General features: G+C 35.3%; 1 protein-coding gene across 2 annotated transcripts in view; it reads right to left on the reverse strand.

Moving 5' to 3' along the window:
- The window catches only part of IMMP2L (inner mitochondrial membrane peptidase subunit 2), a 469,876-nt gene that overhangs the window by 58,988 nt on the left and 395,309 nt on the right, over positions 1-15,579 (reverse strand). The gene's annotated exons all lie outside the window — the stretch shown is intronic.

Raw genomic sequence — 15,579 nt, forward strand, 5'->3', positions numbered from 1 at the left:
GAGAAGATAATCTCTTTCAGTGTCCTAACTTGGATGGATACATCAGGATGAAGTCCTCACACAGAACACATCTATAAGAAGCATGAAATTTTCAAATGTGCTTGCATCTCAGATAAATCCAATAGTCCCAGGTGCATTTACTTCACTCTGGTGGCATCTGATCTTGGGTCACTTGCAAAAAGCTTGAGAGAAGCTGTTTCTTAGCAGGCAGGCTCCTGCCAGCAGGGTATTGATCATAGTTCTAGTTAAGCATCTGCCATGCTGGGGGAACTATCTTATATACTTCATGTATGTCCTTGTAATTGTCACTGACATAATAGAAAGAATGCAATATGAAGCTATCTCAATCTTCTTTCAAGACCTACATCTGATTCATGTAGACGTTGATTCCTTTTTTCATTGAAAGTGGTGACAAAACTGCCATGCCACCATTCATAGGTATCCATCAGCTGTCTTCTGTAAGTCAGCTGAGTAACTTTAGGGTAGAATGCAAGTGCTGCAGCTCAGGAGCCATAAACCTCGTTGAGAAGATTTTTGACAGATGCAACATTGAAGAAAATCACCATCACTTTGTATCTGAAACAGATCTTTATTAAGACTCTTTCAGGGCTCCCCTTTTTCTGAAGAATAAAGAAATCAATGAGAATAAAGAAACCTCTTCCCCTGAAGTTTAATAAAATCTCTTCTATCAAACCTAAAGTAAAACAACACTCACATCTTTAAAAGGCTTTCATGAAAACAAAGATGATGTTAGATATTCTGAAATAAAAAGTATAGTTGGGTTGCTACCATACATAACTCTGGCTATTCCATCTAAGCACTGATTGAAATATACTCAGTTCTTTTGACCCCTATTTAATTTCCCCAGTAAAGCCTCGTAAGCTCTACTTCGCTCAAGAAAAGGTGTTATAAGCTTCAGTATGATGAAGGTCTGGAGGACTGGGCCATTGCTAGATGGAAAGATTAAAACATGTAGAATAGTTGTAAGTTCCATATTGAAAGGGGACTTTTAACTGAAAGCAGTCATTTCAAAGAGGTGGAACATTTGATTGTGGCTGACACAAAAAATAAGTTATGATTTTTTTCTTTGACACATTAAGGTTAAGCATGAATGAACATTCTCAATGTGTACAGTGCAATTAACGTTACAATGACACATACACAAATAAGAAAGTAATGTTCCCATTACTGTATTTAAAAATGGATCCAGTTTTAGAAGACCTTAGTACCAGCTCTCATACCAAGTTAAAACTTTCTTTTTCCTGATATCAAAATAATTTTAATAAGACTTCTTTCAAAGTTTTTACTTTTCAAGAAAAGTTGCAGGATCTGACCATAAAATTACATGGCAATAAATCCTGGAAGAAACACATGACAGCTTTTAAAACATTCAAAAGAAGCACAGCTACTAGATATTTAACCATAATCCCACTGATTATTTTAAAAGAAGCACCAATTCCATATGTAAGATTTGTTTTCTAAAATGCAAACAATCCTCCCTGTGTTACCTGTAGCTGTCTAAATATCTGATTTTCAATTTGTTGTTTGATAAGACATTGTTGTACATTTTCACTTTAACATTCCTTTGGATGTTAAACCAAAGGTGGAATAAAATGTTCTGTTTCAGTTAAATATCAAGTAATATTATGCTAATTCAATTAGTATGGTATGCAGAAGAGCCTTCTATTTGTCTGGATCTTCAGTGTGCTGCACTGAAATGATGTGGATTCAAACTCTCTTCATAAATTCAGGTGGAACTGGGCAAGTTACATAAAGGGGTTGATGGAAAAGGAAGCCTGTTCTGTATCAATCTATCTTAAAAGTGTTAACTATTTGCAATATTGAATACATACAGGAATCTTTTCCTTGGGAGAAAAAGCAAATAAGGTGTATTGTTATTCTGAAATGTTTTGTGACATAGAGCCTGTTCAGACACCTTAGAAGATCAAGTTCACACTGGGAATGCTCTTAGTCTTCAAGAAACCAGTCACTCCAGTACAGTTCTTGTTCCTCCCAAAAGCAATAAATGCATGTGGTTTTATATTAGTAAAGTTATACTGCAGTATATTATGTCTTTCAAAACTATTGGCTTTTACCTTAAAGGTTATGCTCACCTGTTTGCTTGATATCTTTTATATGAATAGTTCCATGAAGTCAGCATGGGATAGCTGAAATCCCAATAAACAAGGGTGGTGACCTTTCATTACTTGTAAACATAAGCTAAACTCTACCAAATATTCAACAAATTCTCTTACAATAGCATCTGTGTTCTAAGCCCAAGAGGCAATTTGAGAACAAGCAGATGGATGAGGTACTCAGATCAAAATACAGTCCCAAGAAAGAGATCAGTGCAGAAATGCCAACTGAGATTTTATTTACCGTTCACTCAGTGAGATGCACAGAGAATAGGAAATTGAAAATACAGATGTGCTGGAAATTATACATGAAAGCACCCAATAAAATGCAATATTCAATGTACTCAATTCCACTTCTGTGTTTGCTTATAATATGTTGAGGTATGAGCAACCTCATTTTTCTTAAGATACTCTGACCATCAAGGATAACGTATGCATTGGTTTCATGGTCAGACCTCCTCTTTGAAAATGTCTCCTTTCAAATAAAACATGGTAGAATTTATATAGCTACATCTGCACCAGGTAGCATTTTCATTCTCTCTTGGCCTCCTGTCATTCTAAACCGTTCTAAATTGAGAGAAGTAAGCAACTTCCTCTAAGGTTCCTTTTGAAGTTCCTGAATTTCACTGGGGACCTTCTGAACTAAAATGGATATGGTTGCTTTTGGGTAGAATACTTATCACCCTTTATCAAGACCAGAATTAAGAAAAAGCAACCTTTTAAAATACACTGTTTTACTGAAAGCCTCCTCTGCCTTCACACTTCTAGTCTTGCTCTAGATAGCTTTTACATGGTAGATGTCTCAGGGCTTTTTCACAGACAGCTGCAGAACACTGTGAATCCAGCATCCACTTGTGCTAAAAACAACCTAATCAAATTCTATATCAATTGGTTTGTGCATGCAAATATTAACATTCATTTTTTGTCTTCAGACTTTAACCACATTAAAAAAAAATTACTTTGTGCTAAGAAAAAAAAAAAAAAAAACCTTTCCATCTAATAATTATGCTTTAGTCCATGTCTGCTAAACAATGTCTTCAAAGAACAAGGACAGACAAAAATGGTTTTATAAGAAACCTCATTCATGAAAAAAGAAGTTTGCAAACATAAATTTCAAAACATTAGAATGGAAGCTCCAATGTGGTTTGGTTTCTCTTATATCAATTTAAAAATCACTTCATTTTCTTCTGAAGAATTATGGGCATACTTACTTGTAAACTTCCTGCTCAAGAGACTACATGTGTTACTGGCCTAACTCTAGTGATTATGATGAAACTTGTAATAGGAAAAATTTTTACATAAGTAATTTTTGCTGTTGAATTTTTCTAGATATTCCTTAGAAAATATTTTGATGAACTAGGAACATAAATGAAAGGTTGAAGCCTTGTGGGAAAAACCTCATAATAATTTATATAGTGCATATAAACAAATACTTTCTTAAAACAGGATCAAGAAGATCACGCAATATTCTGTGTATTTGGTTCACTTAATGTGATGAAGAGCCTCTCTGAATTGGCAATTAATTAATAGCTCAATTCTGAAGATATTTTCTACCATGCGAACCCTCACTGAAGACAGTGGAAACATCTGAGATAGTTTCAATACTTCTCCCATGGATTAATACTTGTGAGGGAAAAAAAAAATAAAAGCCAAAAAACGTGCTTTCTCACAACTAAAAATTTTCTGATAAATGTTGCTTATAATACTACATTAGCATTCACATAGCATAAAGTGAAGTACATTTTGCAATTCAAGTGGTCTAACATTTGAACAACTATTAGGCATTGCATTAGAGTCAGACATCTAACATGGTATGATATTGTGACACAAAGGCAGCACATGGAGGAATCTGAAGGTGCAATGGGGTGTCACATGTTCTTTTGACCTTTCATGACCTTTTAAAGCTTTTAAAGTACAATGACATCAAGATATGAGCATTCACTTATAACAAAAACCTGATCCAAAGACCACTCAGCCCACTGTGGCTGTCAGAAGGAAAAGACTATGGAACCACAAGTTATTCAAAATTTCACATTCAAACTCAGCACATAAGATATGACAGAAACTGAGCAACAAAAAGTGTACAAACAAATGTGATTCTATGCTTCTGGCATATGAGCATCTAGAACATTACATGTGGTAGCTCAGGCATGACCATTAGTTATCTTGCAATGCTTTTCAACATTTCAAGTTTAACTCTTTCTTGAACTTTTTAATGTTCAGAAGCAACCAAATCATATAGTATTTTATCAAATGTAAATGATTTCTCTTGAAGGAAAAAATATTCTCTCTCTTAATAAATTAGTAAATCATTAGTTATTGATGTAAATAGTTTTGATTTTCCTTAATGATACTTGAGTATAATTTCTTCAAATAATACTCATACTTACTATATTTTTGAGCAATCTTCTGATGTATTCTCCCTTCTCTTGCCAGAGAAATTATGTATTTTATGTACATGGATTATTTTAAAGTATTTACAGTCTTTTAGACACTGAGGTAAGGAAGATTTAATTTCTTTTGGGACTCTGACTCTCACAAGGAGTTACAACTCCAGAGCAGGTTGAATGGGGATAATTTCTTGTCAGGGGAATTAATGACCATCCCATTCTTGAACAGTGCTGGCATTTTGCTGGTGCTCTGATAGAAGAGAGATTGTTTTACACTGCTGCTTGTTCTTAAAGGCTTTGCACAACTGTTATGGTTTAACCTCAGCCAGCAATTGAGCACCACACAGCCACTCACTCACTCCCCCCTCCTCCCAGTGGGACAGGGAAGAGAATGGAAAATAAATGAAACTCATGGGTTGAGATAAGAACAGTTTAATAACTAACCTAAAATAAAATATAATTAAAATAATAATAATAAAATATAAAAATTATAATGAAAATGAATATAAAAGAAAGAGAGAGAAATAAAATCCAAGAAAAGACAAGTGATGCACAGTTCAATTGCTCACCATCCGCTGACTGATGACTGAATAGCGATCAGCCCCTCCCAGCCAACTCCCCTCAGTTTATATTAAGCATGATAACCTATGATATGGAATATTCTTTTGGCTAGTTTAGGTCAGCTGTCTTGGCCATGCTCCCTCCCAGCTTCTTGTGCACCTCCTTGATGGCAGAGCATGGGAAATTGAAAAATCTTCAACTTAGTATAAGCACTACTTAGCAACAACTAAAACATCAGTGTGTTTTCAACATTTTTCTGACACAAACCCAAAACACAGAACTGTTCCAGCTACTAGGAAGAAAATTAACTCTATCTCAGCTGAAACCAAGACAACCACTAACAGCCTTGCACTTGCAGCTGGTGTTTGGGGCACAGGAAAGTCTGAATATTATTATCACATCCCTGTTCCATATTAGGTAAGCAAATACTAGAAAACTCACAATGCCTGTCCTGTCTTAAAAATACAGCTTTGAGCCCACAGAGCAGGGCAGAAGATTCTTCCATGCATATAAATTTATAAGGAATAGAATAATGTAAAATTTGTCAGATAAAATTGTAAATAATTTTCTGTTCTGGAAAATGTTCATTTTGAACCATGTTGATAACATACAGAAGAATCTAAGGACAAGGAGCCAGCCTAAGTAGAAATTAAAAGCCTCGAGTAAAAGGGAGTGCAGCCACTCTGTCCCAGAGCAGATTAGGAATCAAACACTGACAAAGGGAAACCCTTTAACACCTCTTACCCGCAGCATCAAGGCAGATTTAACCTATCTCAACCCTATACTAAACAGAATTTATTTCTCTCTCTGTTCTACCGCAGTTATACTCACAGTTGCATGGAACAAGGCTAAACCAGGTTCCGACACGCTCTACACATCTGTACAAGATTACCTCGTACCAGAGGGACTCCTGAACTACCACAGACTATGAATGAAGTACCCTGTATAGCAAAGTTAAAAGGCCCTAATCTACATTGACTTTCCTGTACAAGCAGAAAATGGCCTTTCAGGTGTACCCAAGGTCATGGACAATGTTGCAGAGGCCTTTCTGTCTGAAACATCTTTCCAAAACCAATGCTCTGGCAGGTTTCAGGTGTGTTCATGGTATATATGCCATCTGATAATAATGCATCTATCCCTGTTACTCTTATTACTTCCGTTCATGCTGTATAAATAACTAGGAAATATGTTATATGAAATTATTGTGTAATAAAAAGAGAAAGAAAATCTGCAGTTGTTTTTTTTTTCCAATCTCTGAATTATTTTAAATTATCAAGACCTTTACATTCTATCTACATATTTCCTTTTCACATTTCTGTTCAAACAATATTTTTATTTTCTTGAACATGGAGCATCCTTATATAGTGTTAACAGTTAGGAACAGGGAAAAAATCAGCTTCACAGCATGACATAATAACTAAAATTACTCACATCAGATATGTGAATTGCACAGTCTAAAATATGAAGGAAAATACTAGAAATTATTCCTGCACTTTCTACAAGTGCAGTAAGGATCTAAAAACACCAATTGTAAATTTGCAAATATTGGCATGGCTTTAATGGTTAACAAAATAAGTGCCACAGAAAAATGTGGAACTTGAATCTAGAGGTTTTTATTGCAAAATATTATTTTATGTGAGAAATGTGCTAGGTAATAATTTATTCATTAATTAAACTAAGAGGTAACAAATTATAAGAAAAAGCTTTTTGCGATTTCAACAGAATCCTGGCATGAATAGAAAGTTTTAAGAAATTTCCACTGTTTACTACAATACTTGACCTTGTTTCCTTACTTGTGTATAACTGCAATGTATGTAGCTTTGTATTTGCTTTGGTATTTTACTTGCTTTTACTATTTTTAAAAATTTACAAGAATACAATTTACATATAAGCCACTTGAGCATTCTAACATGATGTGAGAGTAGTCTTAGCATTAACATTACTTTGAAGTCCTACCAAGTGATTGACTGGTGTAAATGGTCCTTCACATACTCAGGCTCAAAACAGTTGAAGAATTTCATTACATTACCCCTTATTTGCAAAAAGAAATCTTCAAACACAGAAGACTTTCATTCATCATCTCATAGAAGTTGTTATTTAAAGACAGAAAGAGCCTACAAAAGTTATAGCATTAAAAACTAATCTGTATGTTTAATTTTTTTCATTATTTCATTTTTTATAATTGAGGAGACTTTAAACAAAGCCTATATAATAATTCAGTTAAAAGCCTCAAAAGGCCTTTTCTCCTCCCTATAGAACCAAAAAAATATAAAGCAGCACAATAAGTAGGTTGCATCATGCTACTATTATGATTTGTATTATGCTAGACCTCGATTGAATGTACCCACACTGAGCAATCATTTTCTCTCTATGCCCAAAACACAAGTGAAACCTGTAAGTTACCTCCGAGGTTTTCAAATTCCAAACATTCACATTAAATTATGTAACTTTAAACTACTATTCAATGTTTTTCCTCTCTCTATTCAGCTTAATAATTTTTTTTCCCAGCTTTAACAGAATAAATGTATTTGGAGAGATTTCCATAAAGTAAATTATTTCAAAATTCTCCTGATATTTCTTATTTGCCCATGTTTTTGAGGCAATTGCACTACAAAAGAAATATATAATAAAAGACCAGTTGGGGTAAAGACAGACTTAAGCAAAAGCTGAAGCAGCTTCTGAAAAATGAATCCTTGACAATGTGATCAGGATTGTCTGCATTGCATTAGCAATTCATGTGTCTAATTGTACTGATAAGCTATGGCCTGATTGAATACTCCATTCAGATCATACAATTAACTCTTGGAGAGCAGCATAAATCCTATTTTGTGTGTATGTTTTAGGGTTGTTTTCTATAAGAGACACTGAGGGAAGGAAACTGTATGTTACCTTAATATAATGCCAATGTACAGCCAAGGTATAGTCCTTGATCTGAGAACTGGAAAGTAGTCCAAGGTTCCATCATTTGCTGTGGCTGAAGGAATTTTTCAGGACTTTTTGTCATCTACTTTCAAACAATGGGTAAAGGCTACAGCAATGACATTATCACCTTGTATAAAATCTCAAACTCTGAAGTCTTTTAGAATATCAGTTTTCAATGCATTTGCAGTTGCCATTGTTTCTCATAAAAAGCACTAGTAAATGCAAGACCTAGTTGTTCTGAAATAGTTTGTCTTGAACTCTACATCCACACACTTTTAAAGTCTGTCACATTCGCATATATTGATAGGGAAGAAAGGGAAGGAAAATTCAAAGTTCGGAAGTGATTTATTTTATATATTTATGAAAGCATAACATCTACAGAATAAACATGAAGTCCAGCATCAACCATGATATAATAGTAATAAGTTATCAATTAGAATATTGTGTTTCCTTTCAATTTTGATCATTAACTAACTAAAATTCAAGACGATATTTCCTGTGAATTCCTAGTTAGATAGTTTTCTGGTTAAACATAGGACTGGATTGCCTAAAAATTAAGTAGTCAAACAAAATTCATATAATATCACAACATCTCCAAGTTTCAAAGTAAGATGAGGGCAAGAAAGCTTTCCTGTTCCAAAACATTACTGTGAACCTATATCCTTGTTTGGAAAGTCATGGTAAAGAAGATAATGCCCTATGAGTATTTATAATAACATCTAAAATATATAATTAATTATTTTTCTTTCCAGTTGAGGTTACTTTATAAATACATATATAAAAAGCCTAGTATTCCTTGGAATTTTAGAAAGTTACAAATTGTGGGTTGTTTAGACAAGCAGAAAAGATAATTTAAAGAGCTCCAGTTAAAATGTTAGTGTAAATGTCTGTACTCTCTAATTATTGTGTTAATTCTGGCAAACAATTCCTTTTGTAGTTTTAAAAAAGGAAGCCACTGACAGAAAGTTTTGGCTTTATTTTTATGCACAAAGAATAAACTCAATCCAACATGATTTAAGAAAGACAAGCCTGATACTCTTATCACCCTGAACTAATTTGACATTTATCTACAGCCTTTTTTATATGTCTACAGGAACAGTATCTTTAACTTATCTTTCCCTCTTTTTTTTTTTTTTCTTAATTATGGGTTTCTTTACTGTTGTTTTGGCTGACAATAAAAGATCATTGCATTATACCAATACAGCTGCGTATTTATAAACCTCCCCCCCACCAAAACACAATAAGAGAAAGAAAAAGATTTGGTTTTCACTTTAGTGGTATTCACGCAAAAATAAGTCTATACATTCATAGTGAATTTCATAAATGCCCATAAATAAAGCTTTTATAACACATCCATTACTTCAATCACGCTTTCCATTTTAGGAGGAGAGGGGCTCAGTGCATTCTCCTTCATAACATATAATACAGATAGTTTCTTTGCCTCTTGTATTATCTCTGCTCATTGGACAACTGTATGAATAACACAGTGAGGGAGTATAATAATTAGGGGATGGTGTAAATGGGCAAGGAGAACCTGGGGACACGCCACTTGTGCTACTGCAAAAATACAAGATTCTAATGCAGCACAACATCATAGTTCTTCCACTCACTGCAATAACTGATTGTTTCTCTTTAACTACTTCATTTGTTCAAATATTATCAATTAACTTTATGTCATCCTCAATTACTTAGCTTTCCCTCTTGTATTCACCTATTTTGTCTTCTTGCCCGTGCCTTCCTTTTCAGGTGCCCAGTAGTACTCATCACTCTTCTTTGTTAACTATTTTCCTCCTTCTGACATCTTCTGCTCACATTTCTTTTTTCTATCTTTGAAATTCCACTTCAAAAATGTACCCACATGGTACAAACAAAGGACCTGAATACAGGATACAAGCTATATTTTTATAGGCAGACATTACAAAAATAGAATTATTATAAAAGTTGAGATAGCCAAACCATGTAATTGCAAGGCACTATAGTTGCATATTTCATTCTCCTATCCACCCTGCATGAACTTACATCCCCACAAATAAAATCAGACTGTCACCTCTCCCTTTTTTGTCTGAGGAGTGCCCAATAACTATATCTAATGTGTATAAGTGCAAACAATTAAAAAGACATGATTTCTGCTGTGAAGATTATACAGTGAGGAATAAAGAACCGAAATGAAAGCAAGATGAAGGGAAGGAAAAGAGAAGGCAAAACAAGCATTAAACACAGGGAAAATGAGTCACATTTTACTGACAGCTGAATAGTACTGATAGTACCTTGAAATGAGAACAAATGAGGGAGTAAACAAGGCTGAGCTGGAAGTCTGCACTGGAAACAGAGAGAAGGAAGTGGACTTTGTAGGAAGAGATTGATAATCCTCTAAGTGTTTTATAAGTATGGTCTATGAAGTTCAAAGAGGATTTTCTACAATAACATAACTCCCAGATGGGCCAATTTTCTAAATTCATGAAGGACATTCCTGTCAGTTTGACTGTTTTGGTCTTGATAAAAGCTTTTTTCATCAAAGCATCTCCCACTTTACTGCCCCCCCTACCACAAACCATGACCACTAAAAAAAGGCTAGGAATATTTGAAAGAACTAAGTGGCAGGGATGGATTAATATTTTAATTAAAGTTATGCTTGCCTATTAATGAGCTGTAACTTTGAACATAATAAATACTGTTTAAAAAACTAAGGGCTTTCATATTCTATATTTTGCATCCTTTTTAATTATGCAAGTTCTTTCCTAACACTGGAATGTTTATGGACATAGCCAATGGCATACCAAAAGCAGAGAACAAAACTAAGATTGTATCCAACCTACTGTTCTGATAAATTTTCAATCTAAAACAAAGAAGAAATCTGTTTTCCATTGCCTACTGGAAGCATTTGTGCCATAACTATTTTTACTTCAGTTGACAAATCCATAAAAAGAGCAATGTATGGTATTTACCATAAAAAATGTGAAGAAATATTTTTTGAGACTGGCTGCAGGCAACAGCTGAATTATATCAGTCTGGCCAGTGAATGCTACTGGGAGTGTTCACAAGACTAGAATTCCACAGAACTGAGTGATTTACTCACGTCCTTCTGTGACATGATCACATTTATTTCAAGGAATTCATTGATAACAAAGTGTAGGCATATTATAAAAACCAAAACAAATTGAAAAAGCTACTGGACAACAAAGACTTTACACTTCAAATGAACTTGGACACACAGTTAAATCTCATAAACCTAGCAAAGACAAAATTGAACAATAGGTGCATGAATTTTGCATTTATATCACAGGAAGTTAATATTTCTGATAACACACTTCAGAGATTTTTCAATACATTTTTCACTTAGTAGCTCTTTTAGCTTTTATTGGGTACACTTCATTACATCATATTGGGTTCAGTTTATTCCATTCATTTATTGGTAACATGGGCTGCATTAGACAAAGTATTGCCAACATGTCAAGGGAGGTGATTACCTGAAGGGAGGGTGCAAAAAGAACAGAGCCAGGATCTTTTCAGTGATGCCCAGTGACAGGACAAAGAGGCAGTGGGAACAAACTGAAACACAGGAGGTTCTCATGGAACATCAGGAAACATTTTTTCACTGTGAGGGTGACTGAGCACTGGCACAGGTTGCCCAGGAGATTTCAGATTCTCCATCCTCAGAGATATTCAAAAGCCATCTGGGCATGGTCCTAGGAAACTGGCTGCAGATGGCCCTGCTTGTTGGACAAGATGACCTCCAGAGGTTCCTTTTGGCCTCAACCATTCTATGATTCTGGGATTAATTCCTTTACCAGTGGTAAACCTAATCCCACTTATTCAAAAATCACTTGGTATTTCCTATACTTTCCCACCTAAGCCTCTCTATCCTGCTCAACATGGCTACACACACTCTTATATTAAATTTCCTCTTATAAGGCAATGCCCATAAGGTAATATCTACAGAAAACTGAGGGTTAGCATTCAACAGTTAAGAAAGGTTAGTGCTCAAAAAAGCAGACTCTATCTTTTGTTTCTTCAAGGAAAAAAAAAATTTAATTCTTCTCCTTCACCTTTTATTTTTCTTGTACTATCAATCTGTGAGCCCCTCAAGTTACAGAGGACATACCTTGAGGGTACATCTCTATTTGATTTGAGCAATAGTTAGTATTTTGGCAAACTCCCATAAATCAGACACTACTGTGTCAAAGAGTTTACAATGAGAAAAATTTCAGAATACACTAGAGAAAATCTAGGAGCAGTCATGTTGTGGGGTTTTGTTTGTTTGTTTTTTAAATCACATTATGCTAGCAACATGAAATACATACTGTCTCATGCTAATGAAAACCATGGTGAAACCAAGGCCTTGCTGGTTATGACTTGGAAAGTAGAGCAAAGCAAAATAGTTCAGCTAGCAATAGAATCTGTCCCAAACTCTTGACCTATCTTTGAAGCTGAAACAACAATAAACTTACAATAAAACAGCAATAGTCTTGCATTATTCAGGATTGCTATTGAGGCAGGGTATTATAGTGTCTATAGTAAATGCTGCATCTCTGCCAGCCATTGGTGGTCCAAAGATTTTCCCTTGAAGAGTACAGAATGGCAGAGGTTGCAAGGGACCTCTGGAGGTCAAGTGGTCTAACACCATTGCTCAAGCAGGGCTGCCTAGAATCAGTTGCCCAGGACTGTGTCTAGATGGTTTTGGATATGTCCAGAGATGGAGACTCCACAGCCTCCCTGGGCAACCTCTTGATCCCTCGAGAAGCACACAAACAAACCTAGTAAATTCCAAGACTTAGTTTCTTCTCTCCCACGTTATATAATTTCCTTGTTTCATTAAGTTGTAATATTCTATAAAAACTGGATATTATTCCGTCTTTCAACCCAAATTCTTACTTCAGGTATAGGTAATGATGAGATAAATGTGAAGCGGCACAGACCTCAATAGGGCTCCAGAGATTTGTCAGCAAAGAAGTTTCTGATTATACTTTTGGGACCAAATATTATATTATCACTACACTGTATTTCATCTCATTCTCAGCCTTTTTTAACTGTGAAGTCTGTGCTAGAGATACTAATTCTGTGGGGTTTTAAATACACTTCCAAGCTAATTTGATACATAAAACCTCCTGTGCTAAAAAACATATAGCATTGATTTCTTGTTTGCAACAGTGAATAATAGATATTCTTGCAACAAAAAGTACTTTTAGAATAAAAAGAGGAAAAAAAGGTAACCTATTTGATATCTTACAATGGTAGATTTCCAAACAGTCATATATGCCTGTACACACTTAGAAAGCTAAATTGTAATTGTTTAATGAATCCTTTGTCTTTTCATACTTCTTTGCATAGCAACAGAAACTCACAGATATTCTGGCTTTCCTAGTTGTGACTATTGTGTTCCATAAAGTATAAAAAAATCCATTTAAGACACCATTGTGGTTTGGCAGCCTGAGAAACTGAGCGTTAGAAGTTGTTACATGGTACAAACTAATGTAGTAAGGTGGGTCACAATTTGGCTATGGTTTCTTCTGTATTGTTTTTGTTTTGTTCAGGCTTCACAAGACATCAGACTCACAGAATAAGATGTCTTGCATATATAGGCCCATGACAGATATATCTGCACATCAGCATGTGCAGCAATATGCCCCAATGTCCTGCTTTCAGTTAGGATAGTTGATTTTCTTCCTAGTTGCTGGTATACTGCAGTGTTTTGGATTTGGGATGAGAATAATGTTGATAACACACTGATGCTTTTATCTGTGGCTAAGTAGTGTTTATAAGAAGTTAAGGACTTTTCAGCTTCTTATGCCCTGCCAGTGAAAAGGCTGGAGGGGCACAAGAAGCTGGGAGCAGTCACAGCCAGAAGAGCTGACCCAAACTGGCCAAAGGAATATTCCATACAATATGATGTCATGCCCAGTATATAAACTGGCAGGAAAGCTGTCAGGGGGCTGCTGCTCATGAACTGGCTGGGCATCAGTCAGTGAGTGGTGAGCAACTGCATTGTGCATCACTTGTTTTGTACATTCTTTTATTATTACTATCATTATTATTGTTGTTACTATTGTCAATATTATTATTTTATTCCTTTTCCGTCCTATTAAACTGTCTTTATCTCAACCCACGAGTCTTACCTTTTTCTTTCTGATTCTCTCCCCCATCCTGCTGGGGGAGGGGGAGTAAGTGAGTGGCTGTGTGGTGCTTAGTTTCCCGCTGGGTTTAAAACCCGACACGCAGTTATGCCAGACTGTATGACAGAAGAGGGTTTATGGCATTTGAGGCTGTCAGAGAATATGCTATCACAAGACATATGCCCCAGCTTCAGTGCATCATTGCTGCCTTCTTTCTACTCTGGTGTAGTCCTCTGTTGAAGACTGTACATAGGTCTCACAGGGGGAGAAAAAGTATGCATATCATAGCTTAGTTGGCTTTAGAAATCAGGAAGACCTTAAGATCCTCATTTTGTTTTGCTGTACTGAAGTAGTACTTTCTACCATTAGACATTATTCAAGCTGCTTGTAAATTCAAGTGTCATCTTTCTAAATACAAAGTTGCAATATAACAATTAATATCTGTTATTTGTGTGGAATACCTTGCTACTGGTCAGACTACAAAAATACAGTTATGTTCTTAGGGATCCTTCTTCTTGCACTTTGCTACTGAACACTGAAAGGTCATTTAGAATTAGTACTGTACTTTGAAGTAGCTCTTCTGTAACTTCAGCTTATGAAGTATTGGGCATGGTCTCAGGCAGTCATGGCCAGACTCCTGCCAGCCCTCTTTTCTTCCCCATCAAGAGCCCAATGCAAAGGACCCTATCACACTCTTTGATGTGGAATCACTTGTGAGTATTGTTCAGATACTAAAAGAAGGAGGGTAGAAGTGTTGGCTTAAATATCAATTGGTCACTGTTCTTATCTGTTTATTTCAACAATCTTGATTAAATAATTAATATTGTTCATGACTTGTATACTAATCTTTCTCACCATATACAAAACAAGCACAGTGTGCATTAGCTTCTCCCAGTCATCTGAAAACAGGTGAGCTATAACTGTGTATGAAAGCGCTCTGACAAAGTAAGTTTGAGAAGCACAAGGTTGGACACTAGGTTATCATGTTTATCTTAAATAAACATTTAAACTGTTTGAAATACAAAATGTACAGAATGTTTCAGTTTTTCTTGTGCTTTGCTAAATTAGTATAAATATACGAATACAATAAATATCAAATAAAATTGGCGTGCAGCCCTCCCATTCATATTTCAGATGTAGCACATGAAAATATCAGGTAAAATGGGAAAACCCTGTATTTTTATCTGCATTACAAGTATTTCCTCCATAATCATCAGAAACCTTTCCGGCATAGTCTGAACTTAAATGATAGACAAGTCTTTAATGTACATGGGACATGTACATTAAAGTTGACTATGCAAGAGAAAATCATTAAAATACTCAGGAAAAGGTCTGAGGGTGACAGCCAATGACAAGTTAACACTGTAACACCTGCAAAACAGCAAATCTCATTCTTGCCTGTTTTAAAAATGGAATTGTGTATGACGCACAGAAGACAGTAATTTTTCTCTATGCAGCACT

Source organism: Tyto alba, unplaced genomic scaffold (assembly GCF_018691265.1).
Source record: "Tyto alba isolate M040663 unplaced genomic scaffold, T.alba_DEE_v4.0 Super-Scaffold_2, whole genome shotgun sequence".
In the NCBI taxonomy this organism is placed as follows: domain Eukaryota; kingdom Metazoa; phylum Chordata; class Aves; order Strigiformes; family Tytonidae; genus Tyto; species Tyto alba.